The sequence below is a fragment of the Panthera onca genome, chromosome B2, assembly GCF_046562875.1.
Source record: "Panthera onca isolate mPanOnc1 chromosome B2, mPanOnc1 haplotype 2, whole genome shotgun sequence".
Taxonomy (NCBI): Eukaryota; Metazoa; Chordata; class Mammalia; order Carnivora; family Felidae; genus Panthera; species Panthera onca.
Window position 1 is genome coordinate 80,695,651 of NC_138343.1, and position 11,314 is coordinate 80,706,964.

Sequence of the window (11,314 nt, forward strand, 5' to 3'; positions counted from 1 at the left end):
TCAAGGATGTGCTTTTGATTTTGCCAGTCAGGGCAGCATGGTCTATTGGAAGGGGAGCAGAGAAGCCTGGAGAGGCAACAGTAGTATAGTCATGCCTGGGATCAGTGTGTGTGTGTGTACCACTGCCCTCTACTGGGCGTAGTTCTCACAGATTTATAAGAACTACCCAATCCATCTCAGTCTCCTCTGGTTCCAACACCTTGTGTTTATAAAAAGTCTCCTTTGTAGAGAGCTTCACAGCCCATCTGAGGTAGTTATTCCTCCTTCCAGATACTTGGGAGCCAGAGGAAATTCTATTGTCTGCCAGCCTCAGTTCCTCACCTGCTTTTAACTAATATGGAGTCTGGACAGGTATTGATTTTTCTGCTTTTCTCTGACTGCACTCATCAGTCATTTTATATTACTGGAGAGTCCATTAGCAATAAAAATAAAGGATGGAAGTTACAAAGCCCATTAGAGAAACTTACTCTCTGTATCTTCAGGGTGAGGAAAACAATTAAAAGCACGTCATCCTATAAACATTCTAATAAAGGTATGAGAAAAGTGAATAAACTGAGGATATGGCTTGTCAGGAAGATGAAATGGAATCCTCCTTAGAGTAACTAGAAGGGAGTGCCTGACTCTGCCACATCGGAGTAGGCATGGAGCTCAAATTCTCTACGTGGGTGAGATGAAAAGAAGATTAAATAGGAGAATAAAGGAACATTACACAACAGAGATTCAGCTATAGGCTCACGCGTGAGTGAATTTCAGAACTATAATGGCAGCTCAAAGATGAGAGAAAGGAGGAGTTTCAGTACAAAGGAAGAGGTGACAATATAACCCTGACTTTGAAATTTAGGTGAGTTGGGGAAACAAAGACATGTCTCTGCTAGGTTAGGCAGCCTTGCATCGGTTGTGCAGATGGTCACTGAAATTCACTTAATTCCCCCACGGGGAGCTGAGAGGGGAGAACAAAGCAGGAACAGACCGTGGAATTTGATGCTTGTTGACTGGAGAATGTAATTGATGATGCAGGGGTCCTCACGCTCCCTGGGTTGGTATGAGTGACTAGCAGCATTCCTGGTACATGTTGGCACTCAAAACATGTCAATTCCCTTGTTCCCTTCCCTGTAAATGAGACAGTGTGTGGAATCTATTATGAATATTATGCTGCATTTAACTGAATTTCTATTTATTTTCAAAGCTTCCAAGAAATAAGTATCATTTTCATGCTAAGGGCTTTTTGGACATTTATTCTCTTTGGATGAGCAGTGAGTATATATTAAGGTGTCTGTCCCTCTTGGGCCAAGAAAGTAATAAATAGTTCCACAAAATCCTGTTGTAAGTGGAAAAATTTATCTGAGATTCTCTTATTCTTAGACTGCATGTTGTTTGGCACTGTAATGGGTTTTTTTTTTTTTACCTATTATCAAGTTGCTACATGGTATGTTTCTTTTTCCTGATTACAATCAATTGTCTATAAACAGCACAATAGCAATGCTGGGAATAATTTGAAAAAATTCACAATTCCTTTTTTCTAACATTTGAAGTTTTTACACTTTCCATGTTATCCTTAAGCATATTGTTACACAGACTCTTGCATTTTGCTTTTTGATTTAATGTTATTTTATATATATTTTAAACATTTATTTATTTATCTTGAGAGAGAGCGCACACAGGGGGAGAGACAGAGAGAGGGAGAGGGAGCACTGTCAGCACAGAGCCCTACGCAGGGCTTGATCTCACCAACCATGAGATCATGACCTGAGCCGAAATCAAGAGTCTGACTCTCAACTGACTGAGCCACCAGGTGCCCCTATATGTTTTAATATTGCTTCATGGTAGTCATAATTATAATATTTAATGGTTGCAAAATATTTCATTGTTTATGTCTTATAATTTATTGAGTCATTTTTCTGTTAGAGGCATTAAAGATTTCTTACTCTCTATTTTTTTTACCATTATAAAAAATATCATCATAGTTGCATAAATAGGTTTTTTTTTCTCCACTTGAATAAATTCCCAGGAGTTGGGTTATGGTTCTTGATGTACATGGCTAATTATTTTCCTAAAAGACTATTATTTTACTCTGCAAGGGGTCATGGATCAGACCTCTCTTGCATATCCTCTGACCGGCATTTGATCCTGTCTGCCCTAGGGTTCCCTAGGTGCCATCCTATTGTAGTTTTCCAGCTACCTTTCTTTGTCTTCTTTGTAGGCTCAGGGGCTCAGGCCTGGGCCTTCTTCACTTCTCATTTTTTTACGTTCCCTTTGGAACAGCCCTTTCCAGTGGGCTTTGGTTACTGTATCATTGGTCACATCATATCCCCGGGCCAGACTTACATATCCAAATGCCAGATGGATATCCTGATTTCCCAACATGTAAGTTGGATCATGTCATCTGTGAAAAAAGCTTCAGTGGATTTCTGTTGCTCTTAAGAAATAATTGAGATTCAAAAACATGGGACCCAAGACCCTTCATGGTATGACCCCTGCCCCTTTCTCTTGCCTCTCCCATTCCATACTCCTCCCATTTCCTTGTATGTACTAGGGCTTGCATCCATACATACCTATGTGGCTATCAATACCCTTATTTTACCTCTTTTGTCTAGCTGACTCCTCTACATCCTTCAGGGCTCAGAAAGGTCTTTTCTGGGCACTAGGCAAGTTTCGGTTTTTCTGTTATATGTTCTCCAAGCTCCTTTCCAAATCAACCACTTACTCTACTTTACTGAGGCCCGTTTCAGGTGCATCGATTCTCTACCACCTCTGGCCTGCCCTATGCATGGGCCAAGCACACCCCTGAGTCCATTCCAGGCTCTCAGCAGCAGGTGCTTACAAGAAGAGGCAGTGCATGTGCACAGGGGCAGCCGGTACTGAGGGCCTAACAGCTTCTGCTACGGTTTACCTCTTACATGGCTCACATCCACTCATGTTCCATATTAAGTTCAGTCCAGCCTGTCACTGATTCTTCAAGGTGGTTGCTCACCTCACAGTCACGTGGCTTTCTTCTAAATTTCTTTAGAAAAAAAGATTTACAATAGGAGGGCAAGTGGGACAAGCTACAGTCCCTGATTCTGCCCTGAGGCCACAAGTGAGATTCACCTCCTTGGAAGGCAGTTTTGCTGGTCTAGGCTGCTTGCTCAGTGGAGTAATCCTGAAATTCCTCTCTGAGGATCTGAGCCTCTTGTTACATTTTTGTCGAGCTCTGATTGCATCTGGTTATTGTGCCTTTAAGGACTAGGAAGAACAAATTCCCTAATCAGATCAGTTAGATAAGTGATAAGAGTGGCCACTTCTGCCATGTTTTCAAAGTATCCGAAGTATGCCATGCATCTTGAACTATGACTTTATCCCTAACCTGGCACCTTAGTTGGGCCCTTTAGAGACCTTTCTGACACTACCAAGCTGGCAAACTCCAGACTGTGCAGTAGATGAAAAGTGTAATGGATCCTGAGTCATAGGCCATCATGGCACGTCCTTGCTGTAAAGTGGGTCCCTAGATCTGAGGTGATGTGATGTGTGATTTCATGTCAACAGATCGGCCACTCTGGGAGCTCTCAGACCATAGGGCTGGCCAAAGCATTGTGGACAGTGAAGGCACACCCATACTTGGAACATATCTCAGTTTCAGTGAGGACAAATTACTGTCCCACCCCCACACCAGGATGGAAGGGATCTGATATAATCAACTTGACACCAAATGGCTGGTTGATCCCCTCAAGGGATGGTGTCATCTTAGGCCCCCTGGTGTTGCTTTCTGCTGCTCAGATCAGATACTCCTCAGCAGCAGTAGCTAGATCAGCCTTGGTGCTTGATCTTCCAGCCCTCTGCTGATTGCTCCCTCTTCACTCGTAGGTACCTGACCATAAACAGGCAGAGACTTTGCATTAATGAGATGTCTCTAATGATCTTGGTTCACAGACTAGGTGCTCTCATCTTCTGCTCTGTCTTCAAAAGACAGTTTTCCAAGATGTGCTTGGGATCCACGCTGAGCAGATCATATTGTACATCAGATAAGCTACAAGAAAAGAGTTGGATCAAAGTGAAACTAAAACTAAAATTTTGGTGGGAAGAGGTAGGAGATCCTGCCCTGGAAGAACAAGCGGACATGGATGGCAGGTATGTGAATCAGGGAAGAGGGGCAGCTGTCCCAAGAACCTGATTCTATTTAGTCACTAGTCTGCTCTAAGCAATTATCCTTGAAGATCCATTTTTGAGCAAGATCAGTTAGCACCCTTATATTTCTCTTGTAGTGGTTGTGTAATGATCTGAAACCCATACATACAAGAAAATGTCTTACCCCCCACCCACACACCATATTCTCAATGCCCGACCCAGTGCCCTGTTCAGAGTCCTGAATAAACATATTGTTGAATGAATGAATGAATGAATGAACAAATAAGAATGAATGGAACCTTTGATAGATAAAGGATACTTTATAGGAATCATTTGAATCACAAGCTTCTCTGACCCATTTAAGACAGGACTTGATTTATAGAACTTTGTTTAGACACAGCATTTCAAGGGTATGCTTTCTGATAAAGGGAAGTAGGGCTATAAATGAACAATGCTTTTCACAGTGTCTGAGTCACCTCACACCCCTCCGCCTCATCTGATAACGGTCCTTGGCAGATCTGCCCTTTTGCCGGGGATTCCCCTGGGCTATCACCTCTTGCCTACCTCTGTGTGTTCATGCATAGGGTTGCCAGGCACCAGAATGTAAGCACTGAGCAGGAGGAAATGGGGGGAATGTGAAGGCAAGTTTATGGCAGTGAAACCTCCTGACAGTATGCATTTCTGTGGATATCATGCACATTTTACCTCACAATGGTATTTTTTTATGCTGACAGGAAGATAAAGCTGGGCAATAATGGAAACATTGACTGCTAAAGTAATGCTGAAAAGGAAATAATTTGTTTCGATGAGACTTTGTCATTATGTGTGTTGGTTTAGCCCAAGCATCTGCCTCCTCTTCCCACCCACAAAGGTTATCTTCTTCTAATATATTGTGGAGGAGGGTGGGGGTTGTACAATTGCGAGCTGCAGCCGCCTCTCCCAGGCAGCCTTCTTCCACATCCCCCAACCCGACAAGGAGACAACAGAAATGTGACAGATGGGGTTCATCACCTAAGCTTTGATATAACAAGAGTGTCTTTATCTTCAGCCAGATAAAAATATTTAACCAGGGCTTTCTCCCTCAAGAATCTTTCTATTAAATAAAGCAAAAGCAGTAGAGATCGAATAGCAATTCAATAGAAGCTAAACAATGGGCAAGTAAAAGATCAGTGTATTACATGCCCCCTAAACACATGTGAGCAAAACTAAAGACCTTGGTATCTTTGGTCAGAGACAGTAACTTTGGACGTGCGATGGGAAGGCCACCTGCACTCCTGTGCCAGCTCTGTGAAGCTCTTTGATTTTGGTAAGGCTTGTGGCCTTCCTGGGCCTTGGTCTCCTCCTCTGCTGAAAACTGATTTGCACTCTCTCTCGCTCTCTCACTCTCCCTCTTAATATAAGAACCTTTTTTTTTTTTTCCCCAAACGAGACCTCCCAAGAAAGGAAAATTAATATATATAAAGAATATTACCATGGGTCTTCTCTGGTTGAGTGAAGCAGGAGTCAGAAATGCCCATTCCTAGCAGCCCCTGAGACATATCTCAGGAAGCCCTGGGGTCCAACTGGAAAAACCTTTTAGCTCTGGGAATTTATGATGTGCAATCTTTCTGAAGAGCCGCTTTCCTACTCTTACCAGTCAGAGAAGAGGGAGATTTTTCTGGCCAAGACGACCGAGAGTTTGGGAATATTCATTCTAGCCAGTTTTCTAACTAATCCTATATTAATTATTTTGAAAAACATTAACTTGGGTCTGAATACCTATTCTTTAAAGTACTCCTACAGACTTGGGATTCCCAACTGCAGAGAGAATTATTCTAAATAATTTACCTTCATGATGTGGCTAACCTGATGGCTAGTATTTCTCTGTACAAACTCTCTTCTGACAAGCCCTCAAAACTAAAGAGAAGGAAGGGTGGGAGGGAGGGCAGGGTGGGTGATGGGTATTGAGGAGGGCACCTTTTGGGATGAGCACTGGGTGTTGTATGGAAACCAATTTGACAGTAAATTTCATATATTAAAAAATAAAAAAAATAAATAAAAAAAAAAATAAAAAAAAACTAAAGAGAAGGAGAATGGCCAAGGGAGGGAAGAGTTCCCTTGAGGGCATTTGAGGAGATTGCCAGGCCCAGATTAGAGGCAGAACCGTGTACCTCATTAAAAAAAAACAGCACAAAAGCTCAGCTCTAAAGCAGCGTATCCCTTCTGTGGGCTGGCATACCGATCTCTTCAGCTCTCAGGATCCAGGCAGCCTCCTCTGGGCAGGGATCATCTCCTATTTGCTCCACTGTGATGTCAAAATATTACAGCTTCTCCTCCTTGATGAACATGGAGATGTATGGCAAATACTGTCCAAATCCCAGTTGGTACAACTTGAAAAACAAAGATGAGAATCCCCCAACCACCAAGTACAGTGTCAGGTATACAGCAGGCACTCCACAAGTACCTGTCAGTAAATAAAAAGACAAACGAACGAACTTCCTCATGTTGGAATCCGTTTTGGAGACCTGCTGGTGAAAACCCAGTTCTGAACATCTTCAGATCCATTCAGTCAAGTTATGAAAAAGAAAAATAAAAGTGACAACACACATGAAATCAGAAGCTGGCAGAGAAAGTGTGATCGGCTTCGGCAGCCCTTGTAATTAAGTGTACCCGATGCCTGCTGACTGGGGCGATGACAGGGTGCCACTCGCCTGCCTTCCGTGGGTGCGTGGGCCCGTGGGCCGGCGGGCCGCCCTCAGGATGCTGCCGCTGCAGGGTGCATTCGTCACCTTATCAAGATTTCCACAGCCACGGAGGATTCCTCAGCGGCTGCCTCACCCCTGCGGGCTGCCCTGTGCTGCGGTCTCCCTTCCGGGCTAACCACACGCTGGATGTCTCCTCCAGACAGCCCAGCATCTTTCCCGTGCCTCCGTGTTTCAAGAGCTGCCCCATATCCTCCCTGCTCAGAGAGGGAAAGCCACTAGGGAGGCCCTCCGGCAGATATATTACCAGTTCTCCAGGACAGCACGGGCTTGATCGAGCCTGATTATTTCTGATCGCTGTCACTAACTAAGCCTAGAGCCCAGCGTAGGTAGGGAAGATGTGGCCTCCTTAGTGCCAGTCAGGAGCGGTAGAGGTGGAGGACCTGCTTTTGTGTGGGCAGGGAAGACAAGGGAAGGACGGGGTATCTTTTTTTTTTTTTTTTTTTTTTTGAAGATATTTTGAGGTTTCTACTTTCTCCACTCGTTTCGGCAGCCCCTATTGGTTATGCAGGTTCCAGAGAGTTCCAGACCCTGGGCAGGTAGCTAGCGACTCATAGCTTTTCATAGAACAAGCACAGAATCAAAACAACAGCAATAACAATAACCTGGCAAAAGTCACCTGGTTTAATTATTTTGAAGCGTAGACCAAGAAGTTACATGAAGATTAATTTGATATTTTTAAGACCCTCTACCTCTATGTTTTCCTCAGCTGTCTGTCTCTCTCTTTCACCTGGGATAGGAAGTCAGTGCAAATGACCGGCTCCCGGTGTGACATCTGATTCCTAAAGGTCGGCCAGCTCGTTCGTGCCCTCCTCTTTGAAGCCTTAAGTTCTCTGTCGCTTCCTTTCATGATGGGCTTCTCCCACGGGTATCCTCAGCCCAGGGGCCATGTTTGTCCTCCTCTTGATTCAGGTGGCTGCCACCCAGGCAGTCACAAGCCCTCTGGTGCACTTTAGAAGAAACAAAACAGTTGTTGAATAGCAAATTAGTTTTTCAAAGAGCTGAGATGCCATTAAGGAAGATGGGATAACGGCAGCTCATCTCTGATCTTCTTCCCTCATATTGTCTCTCCACTCACCCTCTCTTTTTCCAAATCCCCTGCTCTCCACAACCTTCCCCCTCTGCCCGCTTGTGTTTCTCTCCTCAAGAACCTGCCTTTGCTTTCTGCCTCCCCTCCCCTGTCCACCCTGCCTCCTGCCCCTACGCCCATGGTAGCAAGTAATACAAGTGGCAGTTTTGACATTTTACTTATGAACCAGGTTGCTTCACTCCTAAAGTGAGGAGGGAGAAAACTCTTATATTATTTTTTCAAAAAAGAGAATGAATCCTCAAAGCAGCCGCTTTGCCACCCTCACGGGACCTTTAATGGGAGTCCACTGTGGAGAAGAGCATCCTCCCCCTGGTTGGGCTTACAGGAGGACCTCATGACTGCCTCGACACTATGCTCGTTACGCCTGTCCCTGTGTTAGGAGAGCGAAGACTGCAGAACAGGTGAGAGTCCTGGATATAGAAGAGGGATCCCCTGAGCATCAGACTTGACTGAAAAGCACCTCCATTCTTCTAGGCTGTGCCACCAGACGTTTCCTCAATGGAGGGTACCCAGTCCTTAGCACTTTGCTGAGTAGAAGGGGTTGAGGATTAATTGGGCCACACCTCCAAGGCTCAGCTCTAGCCCAAGATCACTATTTCCAGCTCTCTGTCTTCCTGACTTGTAGTGTTGTATTCCCAGATCCCTTGCACCTGCATGGGGCCAAGTGATGATTCCAGACAATGACTATGCATGGAAGGGATGTATGTGACTTCCAGACTAAAGTTTCTAAATGCAAGCCTGCAGTCTTCTTTTCGTCTACCACAGATAGATGGTGGTTGCTCTGTTAGCCTGGATACCAGAGAAAGGAAAATGGAGAGTTAAGCCTTCAGCCACTTGGTGATGGATAGGTAGTATGAGTGAGAAATACACCTTAATTTTCAGTCACTGGGCTTTTGGGGTTGTTATCATAGCATACACGAGCCTATCTTGACTATAACATAAGGTACAGACCTCTGCCTCCCAACCTCTTCCCCTTGACCATAATACCAAGGGTGTTCCAATGTGGGGAGCAGGGGCAGTATTTGTCTGAAGAGAGGGAGGCGCCATTGAGCTCCTAGTGTGGTATTGGGTTCACTGAGCAGTGAAGGACTTACTATTGTGTGTTAAACCAGCTCACTGGTCGGCTTGTATTTGAAAGACTCCCAGGTCCAGAGGTAAACTCCCAGGCAGCTGTAGAAAACCATAGAGACTGCAGAGACTGACTTGTGTACCACTGGATGGCCCAGGAGGATTGGGAGTTGGGTGCAGGCTCCCCAAAACCTACTTAGTGCCTCGCTATGCACACCCTGAGCTGTTAGGCCCTCTTTGTGTGTGAGCAGGTGGCATGGGACTGCTGTGTGTGTGTAGGGAGAGGAGGTGGAGAGGCAAGCAAAGGCAGGAGGCCATTTGTTATGTACCCTTCCTAAAGATGGTCGGTTTGGCTAGCCAGGCATAGCTTGCCATCCCTGGGTCTCACCTTCCCTTTCCCTCCTTCTTTCCTTCCCTCCTCTTTTTATTCAAGAAATACTTTATTTGAGAAATATTCATTGAGCACATAGCACATCCCGGGCATTGTGCTGGGTCCTAGAAACACAGTGGTGAGTAAAATCATCATGGTCTTCAGGCCAGTGATATTGGGAGCAAAGGCACCTGATCATATTTCCGATACGGGCTCAGGAGTGTTCCCCTGTAATCTTGTGAATGTGTCCTGTCAGAACCATGTTACACATTAGCAGACCTCACTTGGAGATTCTTTTCTTTTCTCACCTAATCGCTCTTGTCTCCAGGTTTGCCCTCCCCCCCCCCCCCAAGAGAATCATCTCTTGTGATCCCTGCTCATCTGTTTTCACGTGGTTTTCTTCATGACCCTCCCTGGTATTTACTGACTTCTCTTTACCATTCTGCCTTTCTCTTTCTGTTCATTTCAGGAGGTGGCCCATTTCTGACTGACATTTCTACGCAGTCTCTTGGCTTCTGCCACAACCTCATGTCCTCAGCTTTGTATTCTCCGTGGACTTGATTCTTCACTACATCCTGATGGAATCCGCAGCCCACTCTCTTGGCAGCCTGCTGGCTTCAGCTCACCTAGCATCTTGGGTATCTTCTGTCATCTCCCCTCTGCCTGTGTTCAGCCGGGGGAGCTGGGCGATGGCAGATGTCTCCTCAAAGCTGACATCCTGCTTGTGTTACAAGCCTGCATTATTAACAAGGCAGTCTTGACACTGAATGTCCAATATGAGTCTGCTGCAGGAGAAAGCGGCAGCTGCTGGGTCTGGCCCAAGTCTTACAGCTGGAAACAAGGGAAGACCTTATCTCTGCTCCTCATATTTGGCCTGGAGTTTGATGCAATGTGTAACATGAGCCTCCCAGCCTACCCTCCAGCTCCCCAGAGGCCAACTAGACCTTGCTTGTTTGGCTTTCTCTTGTTCTCCTCTGCCACTGCTAGGTCACTCTCACTAACAGGTATTACTTTGTAGAGGCTGTGTCACATGGGCTTGGCTTAAATTCTGATTCTAGCACTCACTAGGCTGTGTGATCTTCACTGTATTATTTAACTTCTCTGTGCTTACATTGTTTTCTTTAGTAAAGAGGACATAAAGTAGTACCTGGTTCATCGAGGTGCTGATGGTAATATAATCTACAGGAAGTTCTTATCCCCATGCCTGGGTTCTGACCACTAGTTAGTAATAGACCCAGGGCTGTACCTGACCCCCAGGCTCCCATTCTTTCTCCTGCACCCCAAGCTCTCACTCACGAGTCTGCCTCATGGGGTAAAACACTCAAAGATGTGAGTTTATTGTATATCGCAAAAACAGTTGTCAAGACTTCTCTCTTGAATTTTCTGTTTTCCCGTGATACTTTGTTTCATTTTGCCAAGAAACTGTTGTTTCGTTTTGCCAGAAAACTGGCCAAGTCCATTGACCACAGAACCATCTACTGATAAAATCAACCAATGTAATGAAATTACCAACTAAAGAATAATTATATATAAAGAATAATAATAAACTATTGTCTAGAAATCCAAATATAGAAATGATCAAAATATTAGGATGTTATCATGCTTACTGATCCTAATAGCAATAGAAAATAGAACAGAAAATAATACAGATGAATTAATTTTGTAGTATCTTTTATTTGTTAGTAGTAATTTGTCCTGATTTAGGAAAGATAAAAGCCTGCATGATTGATGATTTTAGGAAAAGTATTTTTAGAAAGGACTTAGGTCATCTGGTGTCTAATTGAGAACTGGGAATTGCACTAGATTTATAACTGAATTTTCTGGTAAAAGGCATTTGGATAAATTTCAGAGGAATATCCAAAAGTTGAGGCATATTCACCCATACTCGTTAAATCAGGTGTCTTCGATCTTCTTGGAAATCTTTAACTTTTGAAATAGACCTGT

At 44.4% G+C, this 11,314-nt stretch overlaps 1 long non-coding RNA gene across 1 annotated transcript in view; it reads left to right on the forward strand.

The window, feature by feature from the left end:
• LOC132667381 (uncharacterized) overlaps window positions 1–10,521 on the forward strand; it is a 96,285-nt gene extending 85,764 nt beyond the window's left edge. Inside the window, exon 4 of the long non-coding RNA XR_009605106.2 lies at window positions 9,840–10,521. This is a non-coding gene — a long non-coding RNA (uncharacterized LOC132667381). The remainder of the gene's footprint in view (window positions 1–9,839) is intronic.
• Window positions 10,522–11,314: the final 793 nt, after the last annotated feature.